The sequence below is a fragment of the Simochromis diagramma genome, unplaced genomic scaffold (genome assembly GCF_900408965.1).
Source record: "Simochromis diagramma unplaced genomic scaffold, fSimDia1.1 OVJJ01000501.1, whole genome shotgun sequence".
NCBI classification, from domain to species: Eukaryota; Metazoa; Chordata; class Actinopteri; order Cichliformes; family Cichlidae; genus Simochromis; species Simochromis diagramma.
The window spans coordinates 5,351,180-5,374,285 of NW_024387320.1; the positions used below are offsets into that span (position 1 = coordinate 5,351,180).

At 43.6% G+C, this 23,106-nt stretch overlaps 1 protein-coding gene across 3 annotated transcripts in view; it reads left to right on the forward strand.

Moving 5' to 3' along the window:
• Positions 1 to 23,106, forward strand: part of dachd (dachshund d) — a 93,502-nt gene that overhangs the window by 11,773 nt on the left and 58,623 nt on the right. The window lies entirely within an intron of this gene.

Genomic DNA, 23,106 nt, shown 5'->3' on the forward strand with positions numbered 1-23,106 from the left:
CAGTGTCGAACAAATCCTCACATTTATATCCTCTCAGTACTAAATGCTTATGTACCGCATTCATAAGGTCGTCTGAGCCCTAACACACTCCCATAAGTCTCCTTTAGCTGTAGTGATGGCTGGTGTCAGGGATGTCTGCTGAATGAAAGGAAACACGGGCAGATAGCGTTTGATCCGTGATGGAGATGAGTCCACATAGGAGAAGAGCTGGTGATTAATAATGGTGCATCTGGGTAAAAAGGATGTCATCCCCTGGACGTCTAATGAAAGCTCTTGAACATATCTGGGAGAGGCGATATGTTGACAGTGGATGATGCAAATGAGGCTAAATGTGAGAGGAAACCTGAAATGAATCACCCCGCCGTCTCGGTGTCGTTTGTGTGTGCGTGCACGCGCCCCGACTAGCAGCCAGCCGTTTACGTCGTACAAAGCTCGGTTTGACACTCTCCCTCCTTTGTCTCAAACTGCTAACTGTATTTAATTTCACATCTTATCGGGCCGGGCTTTGTCTGTCTGTGAGTCTCTGCACAGTGGAGGCGACCCCCAGAGATAAACTCTGTCAGGCTCTGGGGTGATTTATTAAATTCTGATTTCTGTGAAGGACTTTAATGTCGAGGGGGTGGGAAGAGCGAGGAGGGTGGTGGATGGGGGTGGGTGGGTGAGCGGGAGTGGGGGAGAAAATATGTCGCAGGTGTCTCTGCCAGCTCCGGGCACTGTTCTCTCTCCATTACCAGCATTGTTAGGTATAGAGGGGCCAGAGAAAAGAGAGAAGTAGGAATCTATGCTGAATTTCCTGTCTTTGTTGTGGCACTGGGCTTGTTTTTCCCCTCTGTTCCAGGCCTGAACAGCAGTATCAAATCTTACATGTTTGGACTGGAGATGGCAAACAGCGTGTGGAACGTGGGTCAGATTCTCCGAGGGCTCGACCCAGCTCCGTTTAACAGTTAGAGTTACACACTGATCTTCCCTTGGACACTTCAAATGGGGCTCTCACCAGCTATACAAATCTATTAGGGTAAATCCTCTGCCCCCGTCGGTCTCCTTATCTCCTCATATATTCGAATAAAGCCCGATGTCAAGACTTGTGCCACATTTTTTTGACGAGTTCAGCAGATTTTATGGACAGCTCTCACGGCCTATCTGGACCCAGAGCTTGGAAATTATAATATTTTCTTCTTAAGCACACTTCACAGGTCAAATGTGACTGTGCTGATGCTCAATGTGTTAATTTTAATATCATTTTATTCATCTCGAATGCATCAGCTCCTCCCTCTTGAAGCCTATTTTACATTTCTCTTTCATATCACCTTAATCTAAATTGATGCGTTATCATACATGGATCTCAGAGGAGGGGATCAAATAATGGCTGTCAGTGGTGCATGGTGAACTGTTTTTGAACATAATTTGGTCCTCTACATTATGGAACATGCTTTCAAGTGAAGTCACAAAGGTGCTTTTCACATGACCCTTCCTTTGTGAGAATTGTTTTTAAACAGAGCTCTAAAAGTGATGTGTTTCTTCCTCTGATATCTCTGAAGCAGTCTGATCAAAAGGTAATATCGGTGAGGGTGCTGCTGGTTCTCGTCGTCGTCTTCTTTCTTTTTTTTGTCTGCGTGACACCTCGGTTCTCAAAAGTGATGGCTGCATGGTAAAGAGTTGTGGATTCTATATATTTATTTATTGCTCGTATTGAAGAAGTTAATAGAAGAATGTGGGCTGTGATGCGTGAAGGGCTGCATGGGACAGGACTTCTCGTCTTAGATGCAGAACTATAGAAAGCCCGGCTGAACACATATATCAAGCCGCACAGACGTGCGGATGCACAACTACCCACACATACCAGCGCTTTATATCAAATAGTTTACCCCCTCTCTTTCTTTCTCTTCCCATTTTTCTTTTCAAACCGGGACATCTCCCATTCTCAGGGTAGCTATTAAATCAAAACTAGAAGATGAGTTTGCAAAAGCCAGAAACTCAATTCTCAGTTCTACTTGTGCTTCTGCAAAACTAAACCATCAGACCACAGCAGCCCCTTCCTTCTTGAAAAAACCCCATCTTTGTAAGATGAGTTTAAATACACTTTTTCCTCTCACAGAAGCAGAGTTTGTTTGACCTAGTGTGCAAACCCTGGTTAGCAGGTTTGATTGAGCGGTGCCGGGGATCTTAGGGCCGACTCCTCTGATACCTACATCTCCCTGTCTCCATTGTTCTCTGCGAGTCAGCATCTTTTGTCTTTGCCACTGATTTGTCTTTTGATCTGTGCGAGTGATTTATCTGCATGGAATCGTTTTTCTCTCTGTTCCCCCTCAGGAAATTTGGAATGAGGCTGGCCTAACCTTGCCAGGGCCAAACAAAGCCCGAGAGCTGATCTCATGTATTTTGATGCTGTTTGTGAAAACGACACACACACACACACACACACACACACACACACACACACACACACACACACACACACACACACTGCAGACACAGTGCTCAGACTTTGAGAGGGGTGAAAAAAAAAGAGGGAAGAGTGAAAAAAAAACCCGCCCCAATGGTGTCTGTTGTTTTGTGTTATTCTCCAACAGATGTAAGTACCTTCAGCACAATTTCCATTTGGAAGTGACATGTTTTTCAAACTCGAAATGATTAAATGGTAGTAAGTGGATTTAAGTGGACACTTCTCATGCAGGCTACTAGACAGCTTTTATACAGAGACCCTCTGGGAGCGCAAACTCCTGCTCGCTGAGGCTGAGATCACCAGGTAGGGCCAAAAAAACGAGCCCCCCCTTCAGCCACCCGATGTCTTCCAACTGCAACAGTTTTCCCCTCTGTTTGCCTGGTTAAGAAACGCCAGAGGTTGAGGTGGGGTTTGGGGGTGTGTGTTTGTGGGGGGGGGGGATTGGAGTTGACAACCCTGAGGGGGTTTGAGCTGTTTTCCTTGTGTGCTTCTTTTTTCTTTTTTTTTTCCACCCGCCCTCATGTGCAGCTGTTATAGCCTTCTCCCTCCTCCTACCAGCTGCCAGTGAGAGAGAAAGAGAGAGAGCGCGAAAGAGAGACCAGGAGAAAGACAGGGAGAGAGAGTGAGAGGGTATGGTGGTGGTGGTGGTGGGAGTAAACATAACCACTCAACACCTGCTGCCCGGTGAAGAGAAAAGGTGTGTGCAGAAGAGAAGGGGGGGGGGGGGGGGATAGAGATAGGTGGTTAGGGAGAGGCGACATGAGTACAAAAGCAGAGAATGTGTTAATGTGGGAGTGAGGATTGTGAAAAAACAAAGATTAGAGGAGAGGCAGGTGGTGTTGGTGGTGGTGGGGGGTGTATATGCAGGTAGGCTACAGTATCACAGTCTAAACATTTTCTAAGTGCTCCCTTATGCGTGAAATACGGTTATCTTTAGCGGTTATCTTGGAAAGAACGAAAAAGAAAGAGAGAGAAATATATAAATAGATATCTTTGTTCCAGAGGCATTGCTCCAGATGTTTACGTGCTTTGATCAGCACTGTTTGTGTGAGGCCGGCGGTCTGAGCCCCGTTTTCTCCGAGATCTCACAGAGTGGGGAAACTTTTTTTCCTCCGCAGCCCTTAATTGCTTTTCCATCGCCGCCCCGTCACCGGCGTGAACGCTTCCACGTCCGGGACGGCGGTCGGAGAGCACGTAACGGCGTGGAGAGCGCGGGGTTTGTTGCGAGCGTGTTTACACAGTTAATGTTTCGGAGATAGCTTTCTTCTCTGCGACGGTTTACCTGTGAATTTAACAAATACTATCGGGGAGAGGGGGGCGCCGGAGATAACGATCAGCGGCAGAAGTTTGTGCATGCAAAGGTATTTGATTCCTGTCCAGAAAATGCAAATACAGTTAAAACAAATGAAATAAGCAATCTGTTTAATCAGCCATTTTTTTTTCTCAGTATCAGACAAGTGCACAGTCCCCCCCCTCCCCAACCTTCCCATCCCTCACACCCCCCTTGCCCCGTTTCTTTTGGGACGGAATTGTCAATTGGCTGACATTATCTAAACAAGAAATATTAAAACTAATTAAAGAAATGTCTCTGGAAAATCTTGATAAGGCTGAGGTTATTTTTTTCCCCCTCTCTCTCTCTCTCAGTCTGTGACTGCTGCTCTGTGCTCTGTTAGGAGACTTGCCACAGGCTTGTCTGCGCAGAGGAAGTTATGAAACTCCTACTGCCATATCATTTGCACAAGGAAGTTTCAGCCTGTTCCTCTGGCTCTGTTGACTGGAGTCCATAAAACAGCTTTATTAAAAATGACACCATTCCACTCTGTATTTGCTCAGTGGCTGCTCATCTAGATTAGGTCACATGTTGCTGTGTAGTGTGGCCAACAATAGGCAGAGTTTATGACAGATAGCAGCTGTCTGGGCCGACTACGCTGCGATAACATATTGCATACTGTACATCTCTAAATCTGCTGGCCTCTCGTCGAGATAATCTGCTTCTGTTTTCAACAGAAAACTGTCTCGACCACAATTCAAAAGCAAGTCAGCACTGTTCCAATTTCCTGTAACCAACTGCACAGTGATAGTAAATCATGAAGCCGAAGTGACACGGCAAATGCTGTACCAACTCGGCAGCGTTTGAGGCTACTTCTGAAGAATTGATGTAACACCCTTACTTTGGATTGCACAAGTTGAATGCTCGAGTTTGAGAGTGAGGAAACACATCGAGGTTTCTCAACCAAAGCATAGTTTCATCTTGATAAAAAGCCCCAAAAATCTGCACGGTCGAGAAAGCCTTAAGTGCCTGCGACATACGTGCCTGCTCGCAGCACACAGTGGCGCTTGCGTGCCCGTGGATGTATATCACAACAGCACAGAGGGAACGCAGAAAAGGAGGGGCGGGCATTCGGAATTATGTTATATCTGCCTCCTGTTTAGCTTTTTCCCAGAGCCCCAGGCAACTGGAAGGCATCAAGGACACCTGGGTGCAACTTTATTAAAGTATGAAATGAGAGGTCAGTGACGCGACGGTCCCACACATGACATCCTGCTGCTGGCCCTTTCTTCCCTGCCTCCTCCCCTCAGCCCAGGGCTCTGATGACTCCGCTATGAAAGTCTGTTTCATTAATCCCCCTGAGGGACCCCTCAACTGCTCTTTCTGCCGCTGATACAAATTTAATTCCTGATAGGTCTGTTAGATGGAAGCCACGTCTATCAAGGCTTTTAATTAATGTGGCACTACTCTCTGTGTATCGCAGTGTTTATCTGAAATTCATGACCAGGGCGAGGACGGACGGGATTGTTCAAAGATGGCTTGTTTTCCCTTTTTGGTTGAAATGTGAATTTTAATTAGACACGGTTGTTACTCTAAGGGGTTGTAAAAGGAGGCTCTGTGCTTGTTACAAGGAGGCATGTGTGCGCATTGTGTGCGTGCGTGCGGCTATGTGTGAGTGAGTGTGGTGTAGCTGCGTGCTTTATGTATTCACTTACTGTCGCACCTTTCCAGCATGTTTATTTTTCTTTATTAATGCTCAAGTATTTTGAAGGAAAACAATGTTTTGAATAGGTTCTCAGGAAACTACCTACGAAAGTGCAGTCGACTAAATTCTTTGGGCTTCACTGTAAATCCACAGCCTGACAATGGGCTGGCCTGACAACTGTTTGTATTGGCAGGCTATTTCCAGCCTAATAGCCGTACAGTATCATTGTCAGCCTCTTATCATGGCAGCCGCAGCCCTTTCTGACACGCCGACACCTCAATGGTATGTGCGCGCGTGCACGTGTGCGTTAGTATGTACTTGTTTGTTTACGGACAGTGCATATCTGTTTCCCCCCCGTCCAAAATGGGTTTGTCTAAGAAAAAGCAGCGAGGCCCAATAAGTTTTTTTTAACCCCCCACACCTCCTGCCTCATGCTTAGCAGGCTTGCCCCTCTCTGTGGAAAAACAAAAACAAACAAAAAAAGAGTCCAGCTCTGTCCTCGTTCTCTAAAAGCATGGGCAGAGATGAGGATTTTGATGGGAGATTATCATTTCTGCTCGTCTTATTACCATTTTCTGTTCCTCCCGAGCCTCTTTCGTGTTAAGGCTAATTTGTATGGTGTCCTTAATGGTTGTGTTTGGGTTAGATCCGACTACCACAAAGCCTTTAATTGTGAGGTTTAACATTTTGCAATTAAAATCTCCCCCGTTATTGCTCTGAGGAACGAACGAGCCCTCTTTGATGTGCTTTAATCAGCCGAGATGTATTGTAGTTTAAGAAGCATAAAGATGGCAGATACATTTCTGATTTTAAATTGACACACTCTTCCACCTTTGAAGATGATAGTTGTGTCTTTTTTCTTCTTCTTCCTTCTTTTTCTTCTTGCTGGCATAAAGCAGAGAAAGCTCAGTCCCTTGAACCCCACTCTCAGATTCTGGGGCACAGATCTTTATCTGCCGTTCTAAAGTGGCCAAACAGGATTAGGAAGAGGAGCGCCTCTGTTTCACCAGGACCAAGGAAGCGTACACGATTCACAATTCACCAGAGCCTGACTAAAGATCTTAGATGCACACTGTGACTGTATCAGCTGTTGTTTTCTCACCTGTTAGAGGAGCTTTCAGGCATTCCCTGCAAGACATGCAGATGCGATCAAAAGAGCACACTCCAGGAGAAAATGTTCACTTTCTTTCTATTTTTTCCTTTTTTACTGCTAATTTTCTGTTGCACGTTATAGCAAAAGCTGGAGAATGTAGATTATGGTAGCTCTCTCCTGAGGTATCCTTGTTTTGCTGTATTGTTGTTGAACAAAAAAGCTCATTAGGATGGGGGGGCACACAAAAAAAAAAAAATTCTTATTCGGGAGGGGCGGGTGGTGGTGGGGAAGAGGTGACAGTTGGATGAAGGCTGATTGGGAGCATCTGGAGGCTGTTTTTCAGAGGACGTAGCCCTGAGTGAGCAACCCTGGCATTTAAGTACGACTCGCTCCTAGAAACTAAAAATCTCCCAGCAAGCAAATTAACGGGAGCAGGGATTTGGTAATAATGGAGGTTCTCGGCTTTTGTTTCACCGTGACAGATGGACAGTGTGTGCTCAAATTGAATTCGGCTTTAATTGCATTGTGGCGTTTATAATTTATCTGCTCCACAGATTTTGTTTACAGGTTTATGGGGTCTTGAAATGCATGTTTGCTCTCTTTTTCTCCTCTCTTCCACTTTCCCCCCTCGTCCCGTGTGCGTGTGCGAGCCCGTGCGCGTGTCCCCGCCTGTGTGTACGTGTCGGCCAGATCCTTTTTCATCCTCCACTACAGCAGGATAAAGGACACTGTAATTCTCTGAGAGTGTGGTGTTCATTACCGTAGCAGTTTGCCCTCCAGGGTGAATGTGTTCAATAAGCGAGATTGTCTTTTTTCCAATATACACTTAAACGGTATAAGATTGCAAATGTAAGCTCTGTAGTGGCCGTCTGCTCCAGTGCTCAGTGTTCAGATTATTTGGATCACTTGGATAGGTGAGCATATTATAATTAAATATCTCTTCTTTTGAATAACTTGTTCACACGGACACTGGAACATACATGTTAGCGGGAAAGAGGGTCACACAGGTGCATATATGTGTATATATCTATATATATATATGTTGAAGTGCATCCGTGTCCAGGTGGGATAAGTGGCTGTTTCTGTCCCTTCTATGCAAATACAGAGACACATTTGTAATTTCTCAGAGACACACCAGCGCTGCAGCTACACATAATATATCAAGTCCGACACGCTAACCTAGACGAGCCCTGGATGTGAATATAAAGCCGCTGCTTTGTCTCATTAATTTGTGCAATCTTTTAGCTTTCTTTCTTTCTGTAGACCTCCTGCAGAGTCCTGCAGTGGCGATAAAGATTATATGCTTGTCTCCTGCTCCATCTAGCTCTTCTCTCCTCTCCTTATCCTAGCCTCTGCCACCCTCTAATTGATGCACCCCTGCCAATTTACACTTCAGCCCTGGCTCTGACCCCTATTAACTACCTGGCCTCACTCTCCCAGGAAAAGCACCGTGTTCAGGGAGAATCCTCCTCCCCCAATCAACTCCTCTTAAAGACTGGCGCTAAACACATTTTCATAACCAGCCGGAGAGAGCGCGCGAGCGAGGGCTCGGTGCTCTCTCGACAACTTTTATCTGGATGAGTGAAAAGGATAAGCCCGAGCTGTGTCGTTTGAAACGGGCTCTCGTCCCCGCGACACAGCATTTTATCACCGCCAAGCCTCACGGCCATTTGACAGAGGTTATTTATTTATTTATTTATTTTTCCCCTCCTGTCCCACTGTCCTAGTAACACCGCACCAGCAACTTGTCACTGTCTTTTTTTCCAGTTGTCCTAGATCGGGAGTATTTTGAGGAATGTCCGCTCTGCTCCCTGTACCTGTCCCAGAAGTCGGCCCGTGTGGCTTGTGGGAAAGACAGAGGAAGTGCTCTGTGCGCTTCAGCAGCAATCCAGCTGCATCTCTCTCCCTCTCTCTCTATCAGCTCAAGCTTATTTATGGCGGACTTTGCCTGGCTTTCCTGTTCCAGGTTTCACTCGACCTGGTGTTATGTCATCGTGAATATCTATCTATCAAGAGTCCAGACTCTGTGCTGATTAAAGGGCCACAGATGATTGTGTGTGTGTGTGCTTGTGTGGGTGGGAACTTCTGATTTTTCCATGCTTATATTTAGATAATATGGCCATTTCAAGCAGAGGTATATTTGGAGAGGTGTACGCTGGGATGTGGACACCTAAGAGGGGTTAGTCACGTAGTTATGGTTGGGTTTTTTTGTTTTTTTTTTGCTGCAGACATGGTATGTGTACAGGGTAATGAAGTAGGGAATCATTCTGTGTTCTCGATTAACAGTAATCACAAAGCAACTGAAGCGTGAAAAATGAATTTGTTTTTTCCAATGCAAAACAGTTTCAGAACATACAGAGCAAACTTATTAATTATACACTGCTGTGGAGCTTGCGCGGTATTAGCACATAGCCTCGTTGTAGGGTATAGCACATTTCTTCCCACGAAAGTTGAAGCGTTTTCTCTCCCCCCACCCTGCACAAGCTTCACTGAGTAGGATTGTAGCTGTTTAGCCACTTTTCTCTGGGCAAATTGTTTTTGTGACCCATGGAATGTTAGAGGAAATGCTTCTTTCTCATTGGCGGTCCCCCGGGTGGGGAGGCCATGGCCCCTGTCATCGGCCCTGCTGCACGCACTCACACACAGACGCACACACGCAAACACAGGATCACTCTTTGCTGGAGGAAAGCAATCTGCCACAAAGCAGGGACCTCCAAGCCTTTTTATAGCACCAGTACTTCCACGCCAGACTCCCAGACGTGACATCACAACAAGCAGAGATAATTTCCAGTGGCATCATCATAATCGCACGAAACACTTGGAAAGACGGCGGCATTCTTTCGCTTGATTTCCCGCCGTATATTTACTCGTCGTCTCCCTTTCTTTTGTGTTTTCATTTCATTTTATGTACAGACTTATCATTAATTAAACCTCTCTTGGTGGAAATAAACAGACTCCAGACAGTGTTATTTTTTTTTTCCAAGCTCCCTGAAAGAGAAGTTAAAAAGTAATCATGAACAGTCCCAATTCAAAAAGGATTTCCCTAGAACGCGCAGTGAAATATGCTCCTCAGATCAATTAAGTGTTTACAGCCTGTAAGAATCAGCAGCACAATAGAGAAGCTGTCTCTTCTGGACCCTGGAGGCTACCGTAGCAATGTTTCATTAAGTGCACTCACTCCTGTGGCCCCCTATAAACACACATTAATTAAGGCACACAGAAACACAGTCTCTGAGCTTGCACTATGGTAATGATGATATGACCCCAAAAGGAGAGGTGCACCAGGGGTCAGGGAATAAAAGCAGGGAGCGTTTAATGCCAGAGCTTGGCTGATGTGCAGAAACACGGTCTTAACTGGTCCAATTCAAATTAGGCCAAGATTTGCTTAACTGGCTAATTTAGATGTGCATGAATGTAGATTCATTTCCAGCCGTGAGTATGGCTAGGGTGTGTTTTCTCCTCCCATAAAATTAATGATGAGGGTCAAGATGACAATTTTCTTTATGTCAGCAGTCAACTCCCAATATAATAATTTATACACACAGACAAAATGACTTAATAATAACCATGTGATACTCTGTGTTGTATTCTCATATAAAGGTCCAAAAGTTTATTAAATAGCACTGCCAGTCATAGAATGAATAATCATATAACCATCAAACGGGGCTCTCATAAATTTAATAAAGAGAGAAGCGGAATAAATGTTTTACAAATGTTCCTGCTTTGTGAAATTGATTTATTAAAGCAGGACCTGTATTTAAACCCCAATTCCAACTCGCCCCGTAGTCATGCTGCAGCCAGCCTAAGATCAGTTCTTCCTCGTTCCTTAAATCATTTTAGCCGCAATAGCAGCGCCTCCCACAGACAATTCACGTAGATCTGACAGTGGCAAATGGGTGTCATCAATACGAACCCAAACACTGATATTTTCTATGTTGGGCTAAGTGGTGAGTCCCATCCCATCCTCTCAAGATCTGCAGCTAGAGGCCAGGGGGCTGGTATCCATCTTCGTAACAGCGACTGTGTTGGAGGAGTAGGTGAAGGAAGAGGAGGCGAAGAGATGGAGGGGAGGGAGGCAGCATGTCAATGAGCCTGCCCAGTGTCACTGAGCACCACACAGAACAGCCATCTGGAGAATCAAAGACTCCTACCATCTGGCTGCCTCACCCACTCTCTACCCCCACAGAATAAGAATCAACCAGATACTACATTGCCATAACGCTCATTGGCCTATTGGTTAAAAAAAAAAAAAAAAGAAGAAGAAGAAGAAAAAAAAAAGAAAAAGTCGGGTAAAAGTGCATTTAAGTAAAAAAAAAAGAAGAAGAAAAAGCTAGACCTAACCTTCCTTCTTCAAGCCTTCGTGTCTTAATAGCTGACCTGAAAATGAACACAAGCTCATCCTCCTGCCAAACCTGATGTTCACTAATTCCAGCTTTGTCTCACGTGTCCTCTCAGGCTCATTTTCTGGAATGTGCATAGAAAAGTTTTAGAGCAGCACTGTTTAAGATCACCATAGTGCTTTTGCAACGAAGAACCAAAGCAGGATAAAACTCGAACCATGCGTCAGTCTTGATACAACCTAGCATCTCAGTTAGCATCTTATGCTAACTGAGATGCCTCAGCAATCCCTTAATGTCGCACGGGGAGACGGAAATGTCTGCCCGAGTCTTCGGTGACTCCTCTCAAGTTCTGCTTAAGAAATTCTCGAAACTGTGACGCGGCGAACACTCAAAGCGAGGTCTTGCTGAGTGGGCCTTCAAAGTCGCGATTTAAATTATGTATGCTCTGTAAGTATGTATTTGGCAGCAATGAGTGAGAGGAGAGGAGGAGGAGGAGGGATGAACACTGAAAAGTCGTCAGCCATATTCCAAAATGCCATTTCCGTGTTGCTGAGGTACCATTGTTTACAGGGCTTTGATGGAGAGGTGCCCTGATCGCCACTAGCTGTTTCTCTACCTCTCTCTTTTTTTTCCTTCCCCCCTCTTAGTTTGAGAGAAATCTCCTGACGCTGTAAAATGGGCAATGATGACATATGTGGATGCAGGCCTGTTCATATCTTTGTGGGGCCTTTAGGGAAATAAATATCTGAGAACATTCAGTGAAATGAAGCTCACTCAATAAATCACCATGACACAATAAACACTTCTGGCACATGAGCACCCCCCCTACCCACCATCCCCTGGTGCCTAGCCCCCTCGCACACGCACACACAAGGCGCGCGCACACTCACACACTCGTACGCTCTCCTCTCAGACACCACCTACCTCTCCCCGCCTCTTCTTGTGCTACCAAATGGTGCCTCCCCACAGGCCAGTAAATCAAATCCCAGCACAAATACAGTGGGAATTTATTTGGAATGGGCTTTTGTTCTCTTTAACGCCTGATTGTTAGGCCGACTAGGTCGCATGATAAATTTTGAGCAGGTTGTTTCTGTGCAATAGCTGTGTGTTTGCTGCCCCCTGTACCTAACGCCGATCATGCTGCCTGTTAAACGCAACTCTTTTGATCATTTACACACACTGAACATAATTATTTCACTGAAAAGGTGTAAAGGTAATTACTTCACAAAACCCACTTCTTTAAAATCAATATTGAGACACTGTCCATCTCTGGAAACGATGATGGTGCTTGCTGTCGATCAGCCAAGTATGTATCTGCTTCATAAAAGAATGCCTGGAAATGGTGAAAAATGGATACAAGTGTTTAAAAGAAAGAGACCCGTGACAAAGAGCAATGAGACGAGCCTTCAGTTTTTAGCTAATCATAACACAGGAGAACCGTGTGACTTAATCATACACTGACACTTCCACTACACAGAAGAGACAGAAAATTGTGGATTGTGGACCGATAAGAAGACTCAAACGCTTCCCAAGTTATTACAGTGCAAGCTGACACGTTCCATGTTGTTTTCCACAGTTTGTGTTTCATTTGAGGTTTGATTGAGACTCTGAACCACTTCAGTATGTGTTGCCATCTTCTTCTGCATGAGTAAAACCACTTGACTGGAGAATTAGCACCCACAGGTGTTTAGTTGATACAAGGCTGCTAGATTAATTTCAAAACTTTGGGGACCCAAAAATGCAACCCCCTCCCTACCAAAAAAACATTTGGAGAGGCCAGGCCCACTATATGAACTGTATCTTAAAACATATGCTGTACTACATATGGTAAAGCACAGGTTTTCCAGCCAGTGTTGGTATGGTATTGGGACTATTTTAGGGGGAAAAATGTAAGAAAAAAAGACAAGCAAACAAAATTCAATTCAACAGTAGGATTGAGATACTTGTAAATATTGTATATTTTAAGGTAGAGAGATCCTACAGCAATCAGATGACCCTCTATGAGGATGCACTCTCATCCCCATGGTGAAAAAAAAAATCCTATTTAAAGTCATTTTTGGAAAAACTAAAGCAAGCAGAATTAAAATGTAAATATTGTCCCATTTTAATGTTAATGTGCCTGCTTTATTTAATCGAATTGCCACTTCCGGTGCTGCTGATTCACTGCATCCATCCAACAGAAAGCTGCATGAACCAGAATTTTCCCTGGTTGATTCTCATGAAGTGTGCACACTATATTTGGATGGATCTTTGGCTGCAGGCGCAAGAAAACTTTGGGTTAAAGAGGACAGCGCAGTACATTTAACGCGATTAGCTTTTTTTCACCCCTTCTTCAAATAAAATGATTTATTAAATGGAAATAGAAACGATGGTTCAGGTCTTGGCAGTGCTAACTGCGTGTCCGAACACTTTGTGAGTGACACCGTTAGGAAGACGGAAGGCTCAGCTTTTCCTTTGACTCACACACATCTAGTCGGTCTCCTGTGGCAGCCGCCGTTTATGCAGAGGTAAAATAAGCAGTAATACAACAGACCCTAATTGGTTTATCAGTGTTTGCTATGGCAACCCCCATGGAAACAGGCCCTTAAACAATTATATTTTTAAACTGCTGGCCAGGATATATTTTGCTTTTATCTATGGGTACGGTGGATATGATTGCTCACTGTTATAAATGGCACATAGTTAGTGCGCGGAGAGAAAGACATTGTTTACGCTAGGCCTCATGTGGTGAATCTGTCCAGTGTAAGGTAATCTGCAGTAATAAGCTCCATTTGTTTTGTTTAGCTTTTAAGCTGAGGGAGAGAGGAAGGGAGAGGGGAGAGTAAAGAAAAATCTAATTTCAAATCCTACCCACCTTCTTATCTCTATTTGTTCAGTTGTTTTTAATGCCACATACTGAAAGAATTTCAATGGCTGTTTTGCCATGAAGTCATTTGTTATCCTTCAGCGGGCTTTCGTCTCCCTATTGTGTGACAGCCCCCGAGTGCTCGAATCCTCCAGATGGAGCAGGTCAGACACACACAGACTCGCTTACATACACAAGGATGTACACACATACGCGCAGGCGCGTGCTCGCGGGCAGGTTCACACACTTTCTTTTTTTTTTCTTCGGTGGTTGACATAGATCTCCTTGGCTTGTGACATATACGGAGATGATGATGCCATTTTTTTTCTGTCTTTCCTGTACTTTTCTGTTAGTTGGTAACGCGGCGGTTAAGAGCTGTCTGGCAGTCACGTGGCGTGTTTGCAAACATTCCAAAATGAAAATATTTCGCAACAGTATTCTGAATTTTTTCGCATATTGTCCGTTTGGCTCAGAGTTCGTGGAACGCGTCGCAGAACAGATGCGTCAGACTCATCTTATTTTGCTATTGCACTGATCTGGTGAGGACTGGGCCAACAAAAGCAGAACACAATGTGAAAGTCTTTATGGCGGAGATAAAACACGTTGGGGTTCCTTTCATTGATTTGCTAAATAGAGTTATTAAGTTACAGCCCTGACAGAAAAATCTGTTTCTGACTTTGTTTCCCTCCCTTTTCTCTCTTTTCACATGTGGTGACCTTGCTCGCTTCCTGTTTGGATCTTCTCATGTACAGGTTGGTAATTTTTATATTACCAAAAATGCAAAAAGCGAATCTAACCCAAACTATCTCCTGTTGTAATACCATTTGGTCTTTGTATATTTTAAAAGAACTTAAAAATTATTTTGTCTTTTTTATTTTATTTTTTTAAAGCTACCTTTCCCATACGTTCTACTTTATCTCAAGCTACTCCCTTAATGATTGTTGTAATTTAAAAAAAACAAGATCACTTTGTAATGCAATACTTGTATTCTCTGAAATGTCTCGTTTATACAGATGGGTGACAAATTAAAGGAAAAACCTGAGAGCATTGGGTGGCCTGGTTATCCTTTGTCTGGGAAAAGGGGGCGGGGGCTGTATTTTGCTTCCATGCTTAAGGTCCACTTGTCCACTTCACTGTAAATCACTTAATAAAGTTATGATCACCTTCATGCTTTGATGAAATGTTTCTGTCCCGATTGGTCTCTTCCTGGATGACCATGTAGAGCAATTGGGAAAATGATTCTGCCCTTCACAGTCACCAGATCTCAACCTAATTAAACACCTATGGGGAGATATTGGACTGACTTGTCAGAGCTCTCCATTGCAATCCTCAAAACACAAAATGAAGGAATATTTTTTGAAGAATTACATCCCATCCATTCAACAGATGCCCAAGAAAGTGTAGAGTCGAAACCGAGACGCACTATAGCTGTCCCGGTTTTCCAACATCCTATCAAGACACTTTTAGTCTTCTTTTTTTTTTGGATATTCCTTTAATTTATCACCTGTCTGTAGCTTGATAGTATGCACTTTTAGTTTCTGCATGATGGTCACCGTAAAGCAAGATGCCAGGAAAATTTACTGTAACATGTAATGTGAAAACAACAGGTGCATTTCAGCGATCGTTCACTTTCTCCTCCGCCAGCGATGGTAATAAAGGTAAGAGCAGGTTCCATAACAAGGAGAACGTAATAACTGTAACAGCCATCCTTAAATGATTTGATTGACTCACGCTAGACCTCATCGCTCTATTTTAAACCTAATGGAGTCTGGGTATAATTTGACCAAGCCTTGATTGACAGCCCCTTTCTCTATCTCAACAGTAACCCCTGATGATGTACATTAGAGTCGGATTAAAGCAAGGTGCTAACGCATATTAAAAAATTAAGCCAAGCCAGTGGACTGGCAAAGCTCCCCCCTTTTTTTTCTTCATTGTCCCTCCTTTTGGTTGGCCTGGCATTAAAATTCAATGGCATCAAGTAGTGATAGGGACTTGTTAATACAGCTGCAACTTGCCCTTGTGCAGGAAATCAAATGACACAGTGCAGCAGGCCACGGAGGAAAGACTGAGAGGACATTATACAGCTTTTACACACAGCCGCAGAGCCTTGCAGTCGAGAAGCAAGGCTACAACATCAAATATAACAATGCAGCCTTCATAACTAGGTGCTTAATTTGTCAAAATGCCTCACTTTTTTTGTGCGGGGCGTATTTTAGTGCGCCTCGAGCCCTTGGCATATTTAAGAGGACCCTGGTAGTTTTTCCTGCGGCAGGATACCAGCCTTATTGTACTGCTTCAGCTGCTGTAAATAGTAGTAAATCCTCAGTGTTGCAGTTATTCTAGCATGACACCAAAGCCTCCCACTCAAAATGATTGAATGTAACTTATTTGATTCTGCTTCCCCTTCATTTGGGGATTTTGTGAAGAGTCTGGTTTGAAGACAATGAACTAACAAAAGATTGTTTTAACAGCTGCATGTCTTTGATTACACGCTTCTTTGAAGTATCACTTTAACTTAGCCTTTGAACTTGGATAGAGATCAGAAATGAATCGAGATTCTTTTTGATGTAAGAGGAGGGGATTTTATTGTTGAAATGTTCATAAACTGCTTCCAACCGTTTAGCGAACAAGTTCAGTGTTGATTTTTAAATTGCGGCAGGAGGGGAGGGGAGGCACGGGGGGTTTTTTTTGGAGAGAGGAAAGGGAGGGAGGGTGCCGGTTTCGTGTTTACGTGCACCCGATGGCAAGGATAGAAAAACAACTGCTTTTATTCCCCTTTAACGCAATGTGGAGTTCTTAGAGGCGGTCTTCAAGCAGCTCCGAATTCTCAAGCTCTGCCTTTGCTTGTGTGGCTCATTAGGACAATATGCCATCCATATGTTTCTCTAAATGATCATTATATCAGTTCTCCCACTTGTGAAAGAGTTGCACGTGCGCTGAATTTGAAGTCTTAAACCTTCCTGTAGCAGTTATACTTAATCTTCTTGTCGCTTTTGACAGCAATAATAATGCGCATTTGAGGTACTTTGTTGTTTTGGACAAAACTCAAATTCTATTAAAGGATTAAGTAATTGAACACTAATCTAAAGGACTCGAGGTTTCTGTTCTTTGGTAATGCCTTTAATCTTGGCACAGTTTAGGGAAGGCAGTGAAGTAGTGAGTCACTTAGGGAAAAGCAGATTAGTTCAATTTCATGTGTTTTAGGGGAGAACGACACTAGCTTAGATGGATTATTGTTAAATCAGTGAAATGAAATGTAATGACGCAAGAACGCACCTATTTGCATAGATGCGTTTGCACGACAGAAATTAGCAGCGTAAAAAAAAAAACAAGTCGTGCGGGTCCGCTTCCAAAAAAATGAAGCTTTGTGAAGCTTGACCCCACCCCCCAAAAGAAATACACATTTTTAAAAAACAAACTATCACCTGTTCAGCCATTCTTCGTCATTTACAAATTAACCATGCTCCAGATCCTCTACTATTGTTCGATTTTACTGTTACCAGTAACAATAAAAAAACAAAAGTTGAAGAAAATTCCTTGCCCTACATCTGTCATTGTCACTGAGAGACTGGCCATAATGCTTTATTTATACTCTGCTCCAGAGATACTGTTGTAAATGTTCATTGATTCAAGGGCAGACAAATATAACCCCAATCCCCTACATGACCCACATAAAGCAATATGTGGAATTATTTGAATAACACTACAGGCACAAATAAACCGTATTACACATTTTCTTACCCTTGCAGCTAACTCAAATTACATTTTGAATGTCGTCCACTCAATCTCCCCTCGTCTTTTGTGCTTTCTTTGATATAAATAGGCAGACATTCAGGGGTCTAAAGAGTGGAAGTTAGAAGAATTAAAAAAAAAAAAAAGAGAAGAGGAAATTTAGATATTTTTAAATGATGTCCTACATTTTGTCAGCTAAAATCAGGATATTGCCTGAGCGGGGGAGAAGCCATGTTCTTCAGTTGTCAAAAGGCAGTAAGTAATGATTAAAATAGCAGTGTGAAACGCGGGGAGATTAAAGTGATGCTAATGATAAGTGAGAGAAGAAAAGGGCAAGCTATATTTTAATTCCTGGGAGAATGGTTAATGACTTCTATTGCCTGAGATTAAACTAAACCTGTCTCATCAGCTTTTTCTGCTCGCTGAGGAAAAAAAAAGAAAAAAGAAAAAAAAAAGCCCCCTGCACTTTAATTTATTAAACTCTTTTAAGGAAGCACATTGATCTACATAGGTTAAACTTTCAAAATTTGGGTAAAAAGACGCCCCATAAAGCTGTCACACAGGGCAAAGCTGTTGAGTTGCTCAAGGCACACTATAAAGAATTCATTATCTCCAAACTGCCACATTTAATCAGAAAATATCAATTATTTAAAAGGGGAGGTTTGCTCCTGTTTAGAGCATCAGGTTTTACTGACACACTGAATTACACTGACACGTTGAATATATTTTTCTGCTGTCACTCTGATGGTGCTGTGAACTTTTCCATTTACAAAACCCCTTGTTAATAAATAAATATATATATATATATATATATATATACACACATACACCTTTGGCTGAGTAAATGTGCATTTGGCCACTGTAATGGGCTTTTTGTAATCACATCAGTGGAATACTATAATCCAACAAGTAAAATATTTATCTCTTGTTTTCAGCTTGCTGAAAGGGCTGAGACTTGTGCAGTGTACATTTTTCGCATGGCATTAACACCGGCGCACTGGTGACCTCTGTAATGAAATGTATGGTACTGTTGACATGGCATTACAGCGATTCAACGCTGTTCATTAATCTTTGTTTTGCTAGAGTCCGTCTGGCATGTCCTTCGCCAAGGTGCGGAGCAGTGCCAGAAATTGTAAGGCTCGCCACATATTTCTGATGGCAATTAGCATGCATTCCGATCCACTGAGCCCCTCGCATAACAGCCCAATCCTTACAGCGGCCAGAGTCTTTATCAGCAGCCGGGTGATAGGAGTCATTGAACATTCTGCTGACAGCAGATTATTTTTTGTTTTTATACAGATGTCAGGCTTGAGTAGGTGATGTTTTCCACTCTTACTGTTGGTCTATGGGCCCCGCTTAGACTCTCATTTTATTCATAGATGACAGAGCAGTCCGGAGTTTTTACCTTTTCTCACTCTTTCCCTCACTCCGCCTTGTTTGGCCCGCCTTGTATGTTTACTTATCTCAACCTCTGTCATTCCAGGTCTGGAAATAGGCCTGATATTTAAAGCACTGACACTGACTGTCATCCCTTGGAGGACAAATAGCAACACTCCAACAGCACTAAATCCCGTGTCCCCTTGAATTCTCACTGGATCTTTCAGCAGGAAGCAGGCCTGCAATTAATAAGCCGTTTAGGTCTAAAATCACTGATCTTCCCAAAAAAAAGGGAGGGGGGGGGGGTCTGGGGCTATTCATACAGATAAAGAGAAATTTTCTACAAAAGCCAGGAAGGAGAGGAAGTCCATTTTTTAAAAGTGCCAGCTGATGGCTCATGTATAATCGTAGTAGCCACGATTCTGATCGATATCATCAATGGCTACTGCTGCAGTGCAGAATTTGATCCAGGAGTCTAATGCTAATGTTCACGCCTGTGTCAGACACAATGTAATCTCTTCTTTTGGGATCAATGGCATTTTTTTTTATGGTGTCATCGCTTTCCTTGTGTAGGTAGTAACACTATTCTTGAACCACATTATCTGTGGCGCGCAAAAGGCTCTGAATACGCTGACAGTTTTTTATCAGCATTTCAACTGTGAGGACTCAATAGAGGCCAGCTTTTTTTTTTTTTCCTGGAGTCTTCAGAGTTCATTACACTTACAGAAGTTATCCTTTTTTTTTTTCCCTTTTGAATGTTAACAATTTAAATCTGATTTGCCTGGAGTCAGATTAAAGCATCCCTGTATTATTTTGTTGACATATTCAGGATGAGCTGAGCCCCCCCCCCCAACTCTTAAACCCGTGTTGCGTAAAGTAATATCTACGTTTCTGGGGACGCATTACAATAATGCATTAAGAAGTCACATTAATAATGCACATATTTTGTCACATATTTATAACTATCCCCCAGACATCAACATGTCACAGTTGTTGTTAGATCCCCTTTGGTTTCAATTAAAATCTCGCTGAGGCAATAAAAATAGCCAATTAAATTGGAGCAGCCTCTTCAGAGGTACAATTGGTCTGATTAGATTAACCTTGAACATCAATTAGGGTTAAAAATAAGCTTAAATGCATATTAATAACTGTCCACCATATCCAGTGATAAACTATACTGCACTTGCATCACTCATCTCCCCTGTATTGATTCAGTAAGTGGCGTTGTTTTCACTTGATTAGCTATCATTCTCATTCATTTCCTCTCGTGCTTATTTGTAGCTTAATTATTTAGACCGGAATCTTTATTTATTTATTTAAATTTTTTTATAGTGCTCTTGTTGCGAAACATTGTGACTTCATTATCTAATTACAGGAGTGTGTTTCCAAGTTACAACAGACAATGGAGATGTAATGATGTATAACAGGCATCATCCTACGAATCAATCAGCGCTCCAAGTCTCCAAAGCGGGGCCACAATCACGACTTCTATCGCTCACTCTCCTCTCTTTTCACACGCATATTCTCACATATACAAGCACTTCTCTGCAATAGCTGGAGTGTGTCAAGCTTTTCTCACCACCTCCACCACCACCGCTGCCTGGCTGCCTTCAGTCATCCCACCTGGTAAACCGAGAGCGGAGCATCCGCACGCTAAAAATACGCCTGACGCTAATGTCACACCCTCTTGCCACTTCCAGCACCCAGTCCCCAAAACCCACACTGGTGTGAGGGGAGGGAGCCGAGCAGACGTCTTTGTAATTCTTTTAATAACATGTGTAAATGGGAAAGGGGGCCTATCGGTCTCTATCAGGCCCGGTGAGTGGAGCAGAGCAGCTGATACCTCCTAGGGGCTGGGAAATGCCTGATTCATCTAACGGTTGGCGAAGCTGATTAATTTCACTCTTCCTTAAGAACGCATCTCGTCTGGACTCGACACGGCAGAATCTCGCGGTCATATTTTTGATTCTTCTCCAACCCTTTCTCCCCCCCCCCCCCCCTCACCGTCTATCCCTTTGCTCTCCTCTCTTCAGCCTCTTTCCTGGGCAGCGTTAGCAGCCGCGGCCACCCTCCTCCTCCTCTCTTAGCGCCCTTGGCAAATGAAAGGTCAAAGACGCTGCAGTGATTAATGAGCAGTAGACTCTGGGATCTCTCTGTCAACCCCCCGCCAGTCCCCCCCCCCCCCCCACTCCCGCCCTGCCCTCCCCGTTCCTTGCATTATTTCATCTGCTAATCTCACACAACACTACTTAGTACGTTGCAGAGAAAACAACATTGTGTGTCTCTGCTGAGCCGCGTAGACACCGGCCGATGAACAGAGAACGAGGAAAGGGGGAGGCAAGGGCAGCGCTCCCAGGATGATTTTTCGGGCCGAAGAAAAGGTGCTGTAGTGTAAATGCTGGGGCTCTCCACTCAGCTTTTCATCTCAAGATGTTGCCACCGAGTCTTAATGATTTTGGTAGTGTGCTCTCAGCACAAAAAGTCTACTTCAGAAGCTTTGGCAGCTTTTTATGGTGTAATTGAATGTGAACGTCACAGCTCCTTTCACAGAATAGATGACACTCCATGAGCTCAGACCAACTGTTTATTTGAAAAAGTAATGAAATATTTACTCTCCATTGCAGTACAGATTAGCAGCAGTAATTGACTGTGACAGAGGTCTATGCACAAGTATGTGCACATTTTATAGCGACAGGGAGAGGGAGCGGGAGAAAGAGAGAGAGAGGGAGAAAGAGTTGGAGGGCCCCTCGTGTTTGAATGCAGATCTTGAGGGCACAATAGGCCTGTTAGTGAGGCTGAATTTCTGCCTGTCACTTTCTCTCCACATGTTGCTTTTTCTTTCAGAGATAAGTGGGCCTAATGCTGAACAAATAGTGGAAATCAGAAGCCACTGAGAATCATTTGCCTCTCCTTTTCCCATGGCTCCCAAACAGACACCCAGACGCACAGACGGAGGGAGTGACGATGGGAGAAGGGAGAGAAAGATGGAAAGGCGGGGGTGGGACAGAAAAAGAAAAGAAGAAGAAGAGGAGAAAAAAAACCTCAATGAGCAAAAACAATTTTGTCACCGCGAGCAGATCCAATTGAAAAGTCTCCTGGATGGGGAAGAGCTGGAGTTGTCAGATCAGGCCACGGCAATGAATAGATCCGAGCAGGCTAAATTGGCATCAGGTGTGGGCTTCCCCTGGCCGGTGATAGGCTCCCACATTGTGTTGGCTAGACATTTAGCCATTTTCAAATATAATGGGAGAAATGAATGCAAATGAGTGAGTGGACTGAAATGTATTTAAATGCAGATTGAATGGGGGGCTCTGCGTAGCGCCTGATAACAAGTTGCTTTAGGAGAAGGGCCACATTGTGTTGGATGATCCCTCCAACCCCCACCGCTCAGATCCCCCACACCAGCAGTCCTGTTCTCTCTCCCTCTGTCGCACTTGTGTCTCATAAGGGGCCATTGTTCACTGGGTAAACTCTCTCAAAACTATTTACATTACTCATTTATTTGCATTTCAAATATTTTGGGTTCTTTCTCTTTCTCATATATAGCCGACGCACATGCCGCCCGCCACCTTGGGCTACCCAGTGAAACAGTAATAAAAGGACAGGGGGGCTGTAGCAAGAAAAGAAGCAAAAGAAGAAGAAAAAAACACACATGAAGAAAAAGCCGGAAAAAGGAGGGGTTCATTCATTAATGATAATGTTCCTTATGTCCATAGCCTCATTAGAAGAAGCAGAGCAGCTAGTAGTATGCATTTCACAAACAAGTTCCCCCTGCCCACTGCCGGCCGACCACTAGCCCACGGCGATCCATCTTCTCAAACGTCTCCTTCCCATATTTAAGGAGCTCTCGTTACAGCCTTTCCCAGACCTGTAAATTTATGGTGCACTCCGAGCGGTTAGCATAATTGCCGGGAATGCAGTCATTTCAGCGGGAATGTGGGAATTAGGGCAGGAGAGAAAAGGAAAGCTGTTGGTGTGTTAATTGAATTTCATAAGAATCCTTTCACAGCAGCAGCTTTGCCTTGTTCGTGGGGCAGCGTGGACACACAGGACTCAAATTGAATTTTCACGCTAAACATTTTTCCCCCCTAGTACTAATAACAAAAAAAAACCCCAAAACAAAACAAAAAAATCAAGTGTTTGCCTAAATAAACCTTAACACTAGGAATTAGAGACGTAGCTTTGCTTTAGCAAACAGTTCATTTTTCATCTCTCTGATCTCACAAATAGAATAAGTGAAGAGTAACAGGGGGGTGTGTTCTCTGACGGAAAAAATAAAAACAGCTTTTCTTCCTCATCTG